Source organism: Canis lupus, chromosome 14 (assembly GCF_048164855.1).
Source record: "Canis lupus baileyi chromosome 14, mCanLup2.hap1, whole genome shotgun sequence".
In the NCBI taxonomy this organism is placed as follows: domain Eukaryota; kingdom Metazoa; phylum Chordata; class Mammalia; order Carnivora; family Canidae; genus Canis; species Canis lupus.
Window position 1 is genome coordinate 27003986 of NC_132851.1, and position 15284 is coordinate 27019269.

Genomic DNA, 15284 nt, shown 5'->3' on the forward strand with positions numbered 1-15284 from the left:
TCTGGTGAAGTGTGAGTGAGAGTAATCTATGTCACTTCCAGGAAAAGCTTTAAGAACCAATGCAAGATCTATCACATTCCCTTTTATTGCCTTGAGATTCATGGAACCAATTTCATGGAGCATCTCTCAGCTGGATACCTGAGGGACCAAGACGATCCAAGCATCCCCTGCCAACCCCCAGTGGATGGGCAGCATAAGTAAGAAACCAACATCTGTTGTTATAAACCACTAAGATTCGGGGCTGCTTACAACACAGCACAGGCTGTTCAGCTGGAAAGAGGACCTTACAGACCACACAGGCTAGGAAGTACACCCTGGAAACACCCACTGGGCAAACCATACAGAAGCACCTGCAGGAAAATTTCATTTGTAGCAGCTGGCTTAACAGCTGAAACATCTACCTTTTGACTGCTGTCTTGTGAAAGAAAGAAGGAAAGGAAAAAAAAAGAAATAAAAGAAAGAGAAAGAAGAAAGAAAGAAAGAAAGAAAGAAAGAAAGAAAGAAAGAAAGAAAGAAGAAAGAAAGAAAGAAAGAAAGAAAGAAAGAAAGAAAGAAAGAAAGAAAGAAAGAAAGAAAGAAAGAAAGAAACCTGCCTTTAAAAGAAGCAAGTGGTACGTACCCATGGAAAAGATGACACCATTTTTCTTCCTCTCCCCCTGCTAAGTCTCTCAAAATTAGGAAACAAGGAATCCCTGCAACAGAAGCATTGACTAAGAGCTTATTATGTATGAAACCCTGTGTTAAGCACTACTGTAACCCAGCAGCCACATGACAGGGCTGCGGTTATTATTACTCTCATTTTTCAAATAATAAATCGAGGCTTATAGAATTATGTAACTTGCTCTAGATCATACAGTGTGTGTGGAAGCCAATCTGTTCAACTCCATTCTGTTTGTTCTAATACAAGGTCTGTGTCCTGGGGCCAAGGAGAGCTCTAACTGTGCAATCTGAGAAGCTGTTGCCGGTGCTCCTTTTTCCCAGGGCCCAGGTAAGTCCATGCTCTGAACAGAGCCTATTAGGTCACCTCACTCATCAGAAGTACACCAAATCACCAGCAAAAGGGATGAATGCAAGAGAATGGCATTTTCTCAAGTCGATCTCAGGCCTACACTATTCATCAGCTTCTCTGATTCACCTCTCTCCCTCATCAGCAACCACATAATGATTCTGTAACAGCAACAGCATCCATCAGGATCATTTAGACAGGCCCCACCTGGGTTGGCCCAGGTCACAAGGAATACAGCGATGCAGGGGTGGAGTCTAGACAAACAAACAGCAATGTTCACCAGGCAAAAGACGACTCTTTGCTGCCGTTCACCATCCCCACCTCTATACCTTGATACATGCTCCTTTGTCAATATGCAATGTACTTCCCAACACCAGTTCCACTATCTACATTCTTTATACATCCATCTCCCCCACTGGACTGAAAAAGTAGAAAGCACAGGGAGTACATTGTATTAATTTTCACATACCTTAAACTCATCTCATTGCCTAGTACATAGTGAGTGTTCCATGAACACATAAATGAATAATGTAGCCTAATTGCAACCTGGATTTTCATGTTTCTATAGCCCGTTACTGCCTACAAATGCTTTGTATTTTGTGATTCTCAACAACTCTGTGAGCTACTCAGGGCATAATCCATTCCCCTTTTAAGGAGGAAAAACCAAAGTTCCAAGATTTTCAGTGACTTGGCCATAATCACCAATTAGTAGTCTGTACAGCCAAACACCAGACCATGTTAAACATGTAGCAGGAACACAATAATGCTTGTTAAGAAAGAGAAAAGGAGAAATGGAGAGATAGAGGAAAGACGGAGGTAATTTGGATCCAACCCCGATTCAATGGTCTGACCATCTGCCCATGAAAATTTGGCAAGACCCACGTTGAGGGGCTGAATCAATGATTGTTTTTATAGCCAGAGATAAGTGGACACATTTTCACATTGACGAATTATCAAACAGCAATGTTAGTAATGTCGTTAGACTGTAATAGAGATAAAATGCAATTTAGATATGCATATCCTCTTTCTAATCATCATTTTTCCATCAGCCTTCGAGGTCAAGTTGAGTTTAATCTTCCTCAATGGCCATACTTTTGGTTTCAGTCTCCCCATATTCACTGTACCTCCTGTAACTTCCATCTAGCACATAATGGGAAAGGCATGTGTCTGGAGACTGGGGAGAGAGAGTGATTCTTCTTTGTTAAAACAAGACAAGGAAGGTTTGTTGCAATGCTGCTTTTCCTCATTTCCTCAGATCTCCAGCCTTGTCCACACCTCCACAAATATACCCACTTGAATACACCGTTGTCTATTTTAGGCAAGTCCCAATCGTTCTGCAAACACAGATGACTGTTCATGGATGTTTTCAGCAGCTTTGGAAGGCATGATGTTTGAATTCTTGAAATCATCTATTTTTCATGTGTAAATAAACAGTGGGAGGAAAGAAGAAGGCATCCATACAATTTTAATGAACAAGATTCCCATCGGTCATCAAAAGAAAACAAAAGGTAGCTCAATGGGCACAAGGAAGCTATTTTTCTAGTGATTTTTCTGCTCAACTCTCCTGGGAAGAGGAGTGGCTTCTAAATTAGAAAGAAAAAATGATGCTCTGAGTATATTTTTCCTGTCATTTCATTGTCTTTGATCTTGCATTTCCTAAGAAAGAAGCACTTAACCTCCAGTGTCAGATCAATGTTGGAAATGCATGCTTTATTTTAAGATCCTTTTTGAATGCAGAGAAACTCTGTGAATCAGGCCAAATCTGTCTGTTCACATACAAACTTACAAAGAGTCAAACAATTCAGTTACATTCAAACAACCAATATGCTCTAAAACTATTGGTTGAATTCAAATATATAACTGGGTTTTTCATCAACCAGTAATGAATTATTTTTGAAGTAGCAACTATTTTCCAACATTTCTTTAATTTCCAAATGTAGTTAACTAAATTTAACTAGTCATGATGTTTTCAAACCATTTTCAGGGGCTCCTGGGTGGCTCAGTCAGTTAAGCATCTGCCTTAGACTCAGGTCATGATCCTGGAGTCCAGGGAAGGAGCCCCATGTTGTCCGGCTCCCTATTCAGTGGAAAGTCTGCTACTCCCTCTGTACCTCCCCCTGTCCCTTCTCTCTCTCTTGTTCACTCTCTTTCTCTCAAATAAATAAAATCTTTTTTTAAAAAAAATCATTTTACCCATTGACACTAACCAAGTGGATTCTCCCTTAACCAAAATGGCGGATTCTCCACAGATTTCCCAGGAAGGTAGGTGAAAGGCCCCCACAGTCACACAAGCAGTCCATCATGGATCTGTTTGAATTCCCTTTTCAAGTGAAAGAAGTGTATTATGTTGCCAGAAGGATACTCCATCATCTATAATAAATATTCATCTGTGTGTATCATGCACTTGAGCTGCATGACTGATGAACTCCTGCTCCAGAAATGAATGGGAAACTCACTAAGACAAATGTCACCTTTCAGTGCTGTTCTTTCAGATAAATTGCAGTTAGATTTAAACAAAGTCAGTAATTTCATGCTTTCCAACTGGTGCCTGATTCAGTTCAGACAGCCCCCACTGTCTGTATAAGGGTGCTAACACCCAATTTGATTAGTTGGGTTTTGGCAAGCTCTACCAGGGAACAGTCAACGATGTCTGTTCAGCAATCTTATTATTGGAATACAATAATGCTAAAAGTATTTAAGCAATTTGGCCAATTTAAAATTTGGGCGGCTTCATTCATGGTTTGTAGGAACATACAAAGGTACGGCTCTTTTGGAAAGCAATTTGGCACCATGCCATAAAATTGCATTTGCTCTTTGATTCAGGAATCCTCGTCTGGAGATTAATCCAAAATCTTTTGTAAGGGGGGGGGCCATTTATCTCCCAGTCCTTGGGGTTTTTTTATAGGGGGAAATTTCATACCCTAGAAGAATCAGAATCCTCCCTCTTTCATGCTGCCCCAACTGAGATAGAAGGACCCAGAAATGGGTACATTTGGACATGAAGCCCAACAAGAGCCTTCAGACATACGTTGGACTCCCTTTCTCCATGATGCCTTCAGGAGACTTGTTTTGTTCTATGCTGAGCAAGAAAAGATGTGAAGTTGATTCAGGGGAGGAAATATGAGGAAACCCATATGGCCAATACCTGATTCTCCATCCATCCGATCTAACACTTGTCTCTCATTGTACCAGATCTGTGGGAGGAAAAGTTTCATATATTAGCCTTTATTAAATACCAACAAGCTTTAATGTCTGAGATATCCACTGTGGTATTATTTACTATCCAAAAGTGGAAACATTTTAGGAACATAATTCACTAAGTGTAATATACAATAGTAGACAGCCATTGCAAATATTGTAAATATGATGTGCAAAATTTATTTTAAAATAATAAAGCAAAAAACTGAAGGATAAAACAGCAGTAGCAAAACCTCAGTATTTGTTAAAACCAAGTCATGAAAACGTTAATGTTCATCACACTGATTTCTCTCTAAAGATAATCAAATGAGGTAAAATGAGATATGGGTCACACTTAACCTAACTTCTATTATATTTATTTTATATGGATTTTTTTTTTTTAGATTTATTTATTTGAGGGGGGAGGGCAGAAGGAGAGAACAGGGCAGATAGAGTCTTAAGCGACTCCATGCTGAGCACAGAGCCTGACACAGCGCTTGAACTCACAACCCCTAGATCACCACCTGAGTCAAAACCAAGAGTAGGATGCTTAACAGACTGTGCCACCCAGGCACCCCTATTTTATATGAATTTTTATTCATTTTTCACATATGGCAATAAAGGGTGCTCCTTACCTACAGAGAAAGTGTTGTAGCTCAAGTAGCTTCTTGGATGGCAGAAAGGCCAAAGTTTATTAATGTAATAGAGTTTAAAACAGTATTACTTAAGTATTTAGATCTGGAAAGTTTTTGTGGAGTGTACTTGCCAGACCATCCCCTTACTTAATGTTGCAAGAAAGTAGGAACTCATACATTTACCACCAGACCCTCCTCCCCACACACTGAAATGTTTCAAGTTTAATTGTTCTTATCTTGATGAAGTCCCAATAGTTCATTTTTGCTTTTGTTTCTTTTGCCTTCGTGGATGTATCTTGCAAGAAGTTACTGTGGCCGAGTTCAAAAAGGGTGTTGCCTATGTTCTCCTCTAGGATTTTGATGGAATCTTGTCTCACATTTAGATATTTGCAAATGACGTATCAGATCAAGGGCTAGTTTCCAAGATCTATAAAGAACTTCTTAAACTCAACACCAAAGAAACAAACAATCCAATCATGAAATGGGCAAAAGACATGAACAGAAATCTCACAGAGGAAGACATAGACATGGCCAACATGCACATGAGAAAATGCTCCACATCACTGGCCATCAGGGAAATACAAATCAAAACCACAATGAGATACCACCTCACACCAGTGAGAATGGGGAAAATTAACAAGGCAGGAAACCACAAATGTTGGAGAGGATGCGGAGAAAAGGGAACCCTCTTACACTGTTGGTGGGAATGTGAACTGGTGCAGCCACTCTGGAAAACTGTGTGGAGGTTCCTCAAAGAGTGAAAAATAGACCTGCCCTACGACCCAGCAATTGCACTGTTGGGGATTTACCCCAAAGATACAGATGCAATGATGCCGGGACACCTGCACCCCGATGTTTATAGCAGCAATGTCCACGATAGCCAAACTGTGGAAGGAGCCTCGGTGTCCAACGAAAGATGAATGGATAAAGAAGATGTGGTCTATGTATACAATGGAATATTCCTCAGCCATTAGAAACGACAAATACCCACCATTTGCTTCAACGTGGATGGAACTGGAGGGTATTATGCTGAGTGAAGTAAGTCAATCGGAGAAGGACAAACAGTTTATGTTCTCATTCATTTGGGGAATATAAATAATAGTGAAAGGGAATATAGGGGAAGGGAGAAGAAATGTGTGGGAAATATCAGAAAGGGAGACAGAACATAAAGACTCCTAACTCTGGGAAACGAACTAGGGGTGGTGGAAGGGGAGGAGGGTGGGGGGTGGGGGTGAATGGGTGATGGGCACTGGGGGGGGAGGCACTTGACAGGATGAGCACTGCGTGTTATTCTGTATGTTGGTAAATTGAACACCATAAAAAGTAAATTTATTTTAAAAATTGTTCTTATATAACTTTGTAGAGAACTCTTATACATAGACTGTTTTTAGTCAAAAAATAAAAAAGCAAAAATTTTAACACACAATCCAGCAATTGTTGTGTTCCTTGATATTTACCCAAATGAGTTGAAAACTTAGGTCACACAAAAATCTACACACATATGTATAGCAGCTTTATTCATCATTGCTAACACATGGAAGCAACCAAGATGTCCTTTTATACACAATCGGATAAACAAACTGTGATTTATCTATACAGTGGAATATTACTCGGTGATAAAAACAAATGAACTATCAAACCGTGAAAACATATGGAGGAATCTTAAATGCATTTTTCCAGGCAAAGAAAGACAATCTGAGGAGGCTCCATACTGTGTGGTTCCAGGTATATGACATTCTGGAAAAGGCAAAGGTATGAAGACAGTAAATGACTGGGGTTGGCCATGGACCTAAAGGATTGACGGAAGGGGGAATTAGAAGGAGCCCAGAGGATTTTTAAGACAGTAAAACTATTCTGTATAATTCTGTAAAGCTAGCATATGTCATTCATTATGCATTTGTCCAAATTATAGAATGTACACCACAAAGAGTGAACTTTAATGTACTCTCTGGGACTTCAGCTAATAATAATGTTATCAATATTGGTTCTTTAAATATACCAAATTAATACAAGATGATAACAATAGAGGAAACTGTGGGTGGGATTGGGGAGGCATAAGGAACACTCTTTCTGCTCACCTGTTCTAGAGACCTAAATCTACTCTTAAAAATGGTCTATTAATTTTGTAAATGATAATTCTCACTTTGTGGCTATAGTATCACCTCTGCCACCAAGTACACATAGGTGGCATCTAAAGTGGTCAAGACATGAGTTGAGTCAGCCAGCCATGACTATCAGAGCAATGCTCCTCTGACATTCTTTTCATGGCCAACGCCAAAAGAAGGGCTCAGTGACATCTGAGACCTTGCCAACATGGACTTTGCCTACTCCCTCTATTCCTCTACTGTTGGAAAATTCACATAGTTGGAAATAAGTCAGAATGCACGGTGTTTGACAGATGCAAAGCCAGCCAACTCCTACATTCAATAGCAACAACCATGATACCCAGATTTGTTAAAACCAAGCAGCAATGTCAAAACACTTATGTAGGGCTGAATTCAAACAGAGAACACTAGGACACAATTCTATGGACTCGAAAAATTAGAGTGTGTTCTGAACTGAGATTATGTTTAATATGTGATTCTCTGGTCCTAAAAAAAAATCACTATGTGTGTCCTTTAATTGGAATTACAGCTAAAACTGTGCTTGAAAACATGATGGGAAAAAAGATCAAAAGGAAAGTTCATACAGAGTTAGAGTTACTATGTTAAGATACTAGGATTATGTGTGATTCTAACAAACCTATATGATTTTCATCATTGCTATGTATTTTTTGGAAGCTGATCATCAATCATTTGATTGTTGAGTGATGATTCTGTATAAAGTACTCTGCACTCTTAGGGAGTGAGTCTTTGGGTGTAGCACACAACTTTTATGTCTCAGGCTCAAATATGACATGGGGAAATTAAGGCCAGAAATTTGACAAAAATCTCATGATTTAGAGGAAGGCCTAAAATCCAAATGTATTCATATCCTTCTTGGGGAAATATTTATAATATTGATTCTAACACGCTGTATTGAAATTCCTGTCTAGGCCTCACTAGACTGTGAATCAAAATGTTTTTCCAATTCATCCCTATGTCACCAGTACACAACCTAGTCCCTGAAATACAGTAGCTGCCCAATAAATGAACAAGTGAGTTTGATTAGTAGTACTCTGGGTTGCCCTTGAATTGATTCCTCACCAAGAATTGTAAATTCCTTGACAACCAGGATGACCTCGGCTTATATTCTTTTAGCATTTTCTCAAAACATGATACAGTGTTGGTAGGTAAACTACCAACAAACTGATGGATGAATGGAGGGAAATTTAAACCTAATAAACCTACCAATCCATTTAGTCTCATTACGGGTCATTGGCCCTGAGCATTTTAAACCTTACAGTTATAATAATGCCAGGGGTGCCTGAGTGGCTCAGTCACTTAAACATCTGATTCTTGATTTTGGCTCAAGTCATGATCTCAGGATTGTGAGATCGAGCCCCATGTTGGGCTCTATGCTCAGTGCAGAGTCTGCTTGAGATTCTCTCTCCCTCTCCCTCTGCCCTGCCCCACCCCCATTCATGAACATGCACTCTCAAAAAAAATGTGTATATATAGGTATATATATATATAGGTATGTGTGTATATATATATATACATATATATATATATATATATATATTAGTGATAATGTCTAATGCTCATTGAACATCTACTCCATGCCAGGCACTGTCCAGAACATTTTCTTAGTCACCACATCTCTGTGCTCTAAATATCCCTCATCCCCCTATATTGTAGTTCATAGGTATAATGAGGCATAGAAGAGCTAAATCCAAGATCCATAGATACCAAGAGGTGAAGCAGGGGTTCAAACCCAGACAGTCTGACCCCAGAGCCCGAGCTCATCAGCTTCTTTTCTGCCCGGCTCATTCTTTATGAGTGAGATCTTCCCTCTGTCAGAATTTGCAGGAAAGGAGTAAGAATTTTGCCCACAAAGGGTTCCGGTGTATTTTTGTGATTAGCAGATAAATCTAACTGGCATTACAGAGTTATTCATCATGGTTTCCATACAGCAGAAGGTCTGCCAATGCCCTGCCGCACTATTTGACTTCACATTGACACAAAGCAATGAGAAGTCAGATCACAGAGGTAATGCTGTCTTGATTTCCAAACAGATGAAGTCTGGCAAACAATATATTTTTCCACTCAACACTGACTCCAACTCCAAAAATTTCTGGAGCTGGCAGTAGCAACATGTAAACATTGTCAGGGCTTTTAATAAATGATGGTTAATAAAACCTAAAAAGATTAGAGCCAAGAAGCCTAACTTCCTGTGTTTCCCATTATTTAATAATTTATTATATGAAATCCATTGACCTTTCCGTGGGCTTTTTTTAGAGGAAGCTGGAGCGTTAATTATGGTTTAGCTACTTTATTGAGCAGCATTAGCATACAAATAGGACATCAATAACCAATTATAATCTTCGTCTTGGAAAAGCAGGTCTTTTCCAGAGCCTCTGCGACTGCTAACTCAGCCACTTAAAGGTCTCAGCAGTTAATGATGGTGGCATTCAAGGCTCTTCTCAATCGACCCCCAGGGGGTCTCTCCAGCCTGCCGCCCTGATCCTCCCTTCCAGCCAAGCTGGTCTACCCACTGTAACCAAGCAGAACCTGCGCTCACCTACCAGTGCTTCTTCTCTCCTGCTGAGTCTATCCACTCAATCTCTGGCCCTTTGATTTCTTGGCTCTGTGCACCCACCCCCAATTCCCCATTCATTCAGCAGATGTTTATTGGACCCTGGCTCATCCCAGGCACCGGTGATGTTGGGGAAATCCCAGTAGCAAGGCAGACATGATCCCTCCCCATAGAGGCTACAGGCTAGTGGAGGGATTGGCAAACATTCCCTGTAAAGGGCCAGAGACTGCATATGTTAAGCTCTGTAGGTCATATGGGGTCTGTTATGACTGCTTGACTCTGTCTTTGTAGTGGGAAAGCAGCCACTGACAAAATGTAAGCAAATGGACATGGCCGTGTCCTAGTGAGAATTTATTTACAAGAAACAGACAATAGGCTGGATTTGACCCATAGGACATAGTTTGCCAACCTCTGGCTTAGAGCCTGGACTCTGGAGTCAGAAAGCTGGGTGGCCTTCAGCAGGTTACACTATCTATCTGCACCTCAGTTTCCTCATCTGTAAAATGGGGATAATAAAGTGCACAACAGACTCTGGCATTCCCCTGCTATAACCCCACCAGTGGCTTGCCTTGAGCCAAATGCAGACTTGAACAACCTGCCTCCCACTTAGCTCTCTGAACCTCTTCATTAGCAACCTTCCCATCCCTGACTCCATCTCTGCCATGCTGATCTTTTCCCGCCAGGGCCCTTGTGATGCAGCCCCTGCTACCTGAAACCCTCTCACTCCCACTGCCATGGGTACGGATCCCATCCTTCCCGGTCCAATAACAAATGTGGTTTTCTCCCAGAGACCTCCTATGACCAGCCCAGCTAGAGGCACCCTCACACGCAAGGAAGGATGCCACCAGTTTCTCTCTGTTCCTGCCCCCACTTACCTCTTTTGGAGCACCATCCCAATTTGTGTTTATTTAATTCCTCATTGTATGTTCCTCCCCTAAAATATCAGTTCCATGAGTGTTAGGATCTCATCAATGTGTTTCCAGCACCTAGCCCAGTGCCTGGCATAAATAATCAGTCAATAACTATTTGTGTCATTAATAAACAACAAACACCGTAGGCGAACGTATCTTGGACAATTAAATGGCCTGGTATTTTATCTCTTCCACTGTTACATCAAGCACAATAGACCAATGACTCATATTCCTTCAAAGAGCTGATTTTTTTTCTAATATGAATTTTATCTTATAGCATGATGATATTTGATTTCTGGGATGAATAAATCATTGCCTTGTAGCACTTAATTTGATTGTGCCTCAAATGTCCCACATTGATCTACTTCTTGGGTTTCAAGGGCTTTCTTATTATTTCTGGTGATATTCCTTTCCATGGAAGAACCACTCCAGACCAAGAACCAGAAGGACCAAGTCATGAAAAGCTGACAGGCCTGGGTTCTGGTCCCAGATCTCTCAGATGCCCCGTGTGACCCTGGACTATTCAAATAACCTCTCTGAACTTGGTTTCTTCAACTTCAAAGGAAGAATATGAGCAGTTTTAGCAACAACAATCTAACATTCTCTGTTGAGTCACTGGTGTGGATGATAAAAATGAGTAAGAAAAACATTTGAACACACTTGCTTCATGAAAACACACTGCTTCGAAACAAATACTCGTGTGTTATCCACTCATGTAGAGCTCTCAGTCGGAATGGACTTTCTGGGGCCAAGGCAGTCCCTGAAATGATTAATTATTGTAACAGCAGAAAGGTAGATGAAGAAGCGACAGATGGCCCATGCGAAATAGCCTAGAATCACCTGCTATGAAATTAATTCCACATCTTGGAGGCTTGGGGCTCAGAACACCGTGCAAAAAATGACTGTTGATAAATCGTGTGTGTTTGTGTGTCAGCCTCTCTGCAAACACCTAAATAATATATGTCGTGTCATGTTTTCTTTCCTCCATCTCGTTTTAATACATTATCATTTATAGAAAACTGTGGGGAAACGTGGATCATCAATCAAGCCGTTAATTCCTGAGATTATGCTAATGAGATGCCCGGAGCGTTTGCTTCCCGGAATAGCTGCTCCCCCAGGAAGGATGCTCTTGGCTCTTCCAGCTCAGCCCTCCCTGCTTGGATCCGGGACCACAACACCATGGTGCTCCTCTTAAAAGGGCACCCAGCACGTCAGCACTGGCACAGGCGGGGCTGGCCCAGCCACACAGCAGAGGCCAGCGGCTTCCCTGGCAAGCTGCACATGAAACGGGCACGTGTGAAACACGAGGGGGAGGAAGGTGGGAGACCCCAGCTAATGAGCTCAGGAGGCCTCTGCCACAGCTACTGCTCCCACAGGGGAGCAAAGTGGAGGAGGAAGCCCGAAAGGAAATAAAGAGCCTCCTCGATAAGATGCTTGTCAGCTGGCCTGGCAAGAGGGGGCCCGAACAGCCGGGACTTCCATTCATGTGGAAGACAATCGGGGTAATGAGGTTGATGCCAAAGGAGAAAACCTCGATTATAGTAACTATCACTCACCAGGCACTTCTTGGCCACCGTACAGCAATGCGGCCTCTCCTCGCCACCAGTGTCACCCCCTTGTATCCACCGGGCCCCAAGAGGTGAGTCAAGGTTGCCCAGCTAGTGAGGAGCGGTGCTCCAAGCCAGGTGCACTACAGTCAGGAGTGTGTACTCACTGTCTCCTAGACTGCATACAGATCAAACTTGGTGGATTTTAATTCACTCTTTTCAAGTCCTCCAGAGAAATAAAATGGGTTTAGCCAGCACTGTCTTTAGGATGCTCCAAAATGAAAAATCCCAGGCTAGAAATGGATATTAGGCAGGCGTGAGTGACAATGAGGCAGCTCTGCGTCTGGACTGTGGTAGTGGTTAATCAAATCTGTGATACAACTGCACACACACGGGCATGGATAGCTCGTGAAATCTGAATAAACTCTGTAATTGAACCAATGTCACCTTCCTGGTTGTGATGCTGTACGATAGCTAGACAAGAGGTTACCTTGGGGGGAAACTGGGTGTCAGGCACACAGAACCTCCTTATACATTTCTTTGCTATAGACTAACGTTTGTGTCTCCACCCTAATACAGCTGTCGAAGCCCTGGGCTCCAGTGTGATGGTACTTGGAGGTGGAGCTTTTGGGAGATGATTAGGTTTAGATGAGGTCATGACATCAGGGCCCCCATGATGGGCTTAGCATCCTCCTACGAGGAAGAGATACAGGAGCACAACGTGACTACACAGTGAGAAGTCAGCAGTTTACAAGCCAGGAAGGACTCCTTGGCAACCAGCAGGAAAACAGTACACAACCTGATTTTTTTTAAAAATGAGAAAAAAATCAGGAAAGTAGATGGAAACACAACTGGTTGATTAGCACATGTAAAGATGTTCACCTTCGCTAGTAGTCTGGGAAATACAAATTCAACCAACAAGGATATGTCCTTTCACATCATCAGGTTTGTAAAAATGTAAAGTCAGACAATAGCAAGAGCAGGTGGGTTACAAAGAAATTCTCAAAGATTCTGAGGGAGTGTGCATTTTTGCAACCAGTCCGGGAGCCATTCTGCAGCACTAGGTCAACCTGAAGGTGTGCCCATCTATTACCTGACAACGCCTCTCCAAGATGTACCCCCAGAGACACTTCCTTGCACACACAAGCATGTGCATGGAGCTTTATTTGTGACAATAAAACATTTGGAAACAAGCTCAGCATATTCACAGGTGGTTCTGAATCCATCAATGCCAGGCCTGATTTCTTTAGCTGGGTCCTCCTGAGTCTCAGCTGGGCTGAAGGACAAACCTCCTGACAACAATGGCACCCCATGGGGACAGTCTGGGCTGCTGGAGGTTATGCTGAAGTTCCAGTTTCTCTGACACCAGGTCTGGGGAATTCAAACACATTTGTGAAACGTAAACACACTTCTATGTTCTAAGGGCCACTGTCAAGGTTGGGTCCTGGACTCTGTCAGTGACCGTGCAAGAAAGTGGGCATATGGAATCTTTCCTGGACCAAGAACATACCAGGGATCGGAAGAGGGAAGCCAGGAGCCAGCCGGCAAGCTTCAAAGCAGGTGAGCAGGACACCTTGAGGATAAAATCTACAAAGAAAGGGTGGATAAAGCACCATGGGGTGAGTATGGTTGGGACAGAGCAGAGGACTCAAGACCAGGGGCTGCCAGTGAGCAGCTACTAAATGGGAAGGAGAATAAAGGAGCCACCTGTTGGTCTCTTGGTGCCAGGTGCTTTCCAAAGGTTATCTTGTTTAATGTAAGAACATTTTCCCTCCTTTACTGAGATGTCAAGACTAATTCCAAGGCAGCTCATCAAGTTTCAGGCTGTAAGTATTGGGTCCAGGCCAGTCACACCCCAGAAGTCACTGTCATTCATCCCTTGTCATTTCATGGCCTTTCCTTAAGGTGAATTGTTTTGCAAGCCATCTATTCAGTTGCACTTTGGTTAATGATATTTTGGACCATGAACCCAAGATTTGGGACTGGCTGGGGTGCCCACTGATTAAGTTCGACAGCATCACTACTTGGATGGTATGAGGATGGTCTTCAGAGATGGATGGAGTTTCTCTGGAAAGGCCCTAAAACTTTCTAAACTTCAGTTTCCTATGTTATAAGATGAGGGTAAGAGCAACAGTATTTATCTCATCGGGTGAAAAGAGGTAAGATTTATTGCAGGCCAAGCCTGGTTCCTGACACAAGGCCAGAGCTCCAAGAGAGTCAAATATTCTAAGCACTTCATGTGTGTCCCTCTTCTTTCCCCAACTAGATTCTAAGCACCTCCTGGGAGACAAGCTAACTCCCATTTATTTTTGCATGCACTGCACAATGCCTAGAACACCACTTTCTGTCTGCTAGGGGTTAATCCACAGCACACTGCACAAAAACAGCCTTTTACTGGACTGTAAAATCTGGAAGTGGACTTTCTATATCCTGTGGCTTTACATTCATGAGTTCTGGAAAACTCCAGCCCCAGAACAAACATTAGGGCTGGCCAACTTGGTCAGGGTTGTCACCAAAAGTTGGGAATAGTACAAGCACCAGAAATAGAAGGCACATCTTTTAGGTGTTGTTTGGTTTAAGGTAGTTGGTTCACCTCGTGCTTGTCCAGAAGAGTTTTCCTTAAATTAAAAAATGCTAGTAACTCATTCTATTATAATTGGAAAACATATTTAAAACACACTTTCAGAAGCACCTGGGTGGCTCAGTCAGTGAAGCATCTGCCTTCAGCTCTTGTCGTGATCCCAGGGTCCCGGGATCAAGCCCCAAGTCGGGCTCCCTGCTCAATGGGGAGTCTGCTTCTCTCTCTGTCTCTCACTGCTGCTCATGCTCTCTCTCTCAAATAAAATCTTTAAGAGATACACACACTTTAAGATAAAGGGAGTGAAGTCTTTGGGAAACAGGCTGCATAAAGGACCATTATTATGTCATAGTCAGTTAAAATAGGGGCGTCAGACAGAAAAATGCCAGCGACAAAAGTAGCTTGTGTTTGCCTGGCTCTGGCACATGCTATTTGTCATTCGACCTTAACCATAACACTGGTGAAGGTCCTCACTAGACCCATTGTACAGAAGAGAAAACTGATATTGCAGAGGACAAGATACAGACCCCGTGCAAGGGAAGAAGCAGAGCGCAAACCCAAGGCCGCTAACTCCAAACCTAAGTTCCTCGCTTAGGCCTTAATGGTAGCAGCCCCACTGCCAAAAGCACCCCTCCTATCCAATCAATGCCCTCTTTCACCGTTTCTCCGTTTAAACGGCTAATTCATTAATGAGTTTCAACTTCCGCTTGAACCTCCACAATGACTTTCTCTCTTCTTGACAGCAGGGTAGGC

General features: G+C 42.3%; 1 long non-coding RNA gene across 1 annotated transcript; it reads right to left on the minus strand.

Annotated features, from left to right (window-relative positions):
• Positions 1 to 1970: 1970 nt before the first annotated feature.
• Positions 1971 to 14791, minus strand: LOC140603839 (uncharacterized). Its single transcript, XR_012006820.1, has 4 exons — positions 14646 to 14791; positions 13464 to 13540; positions 4152 to 4200; positions 1971 to 2415 (listed from the first exon to the last, which is right to left on the minus strand). It is a non-coding gene; the product is annotated as an uncharacterized lncRNA (long non-coding RNA).
• Positions 14792 to 15284: the final 493 nt, after the last annotated feature.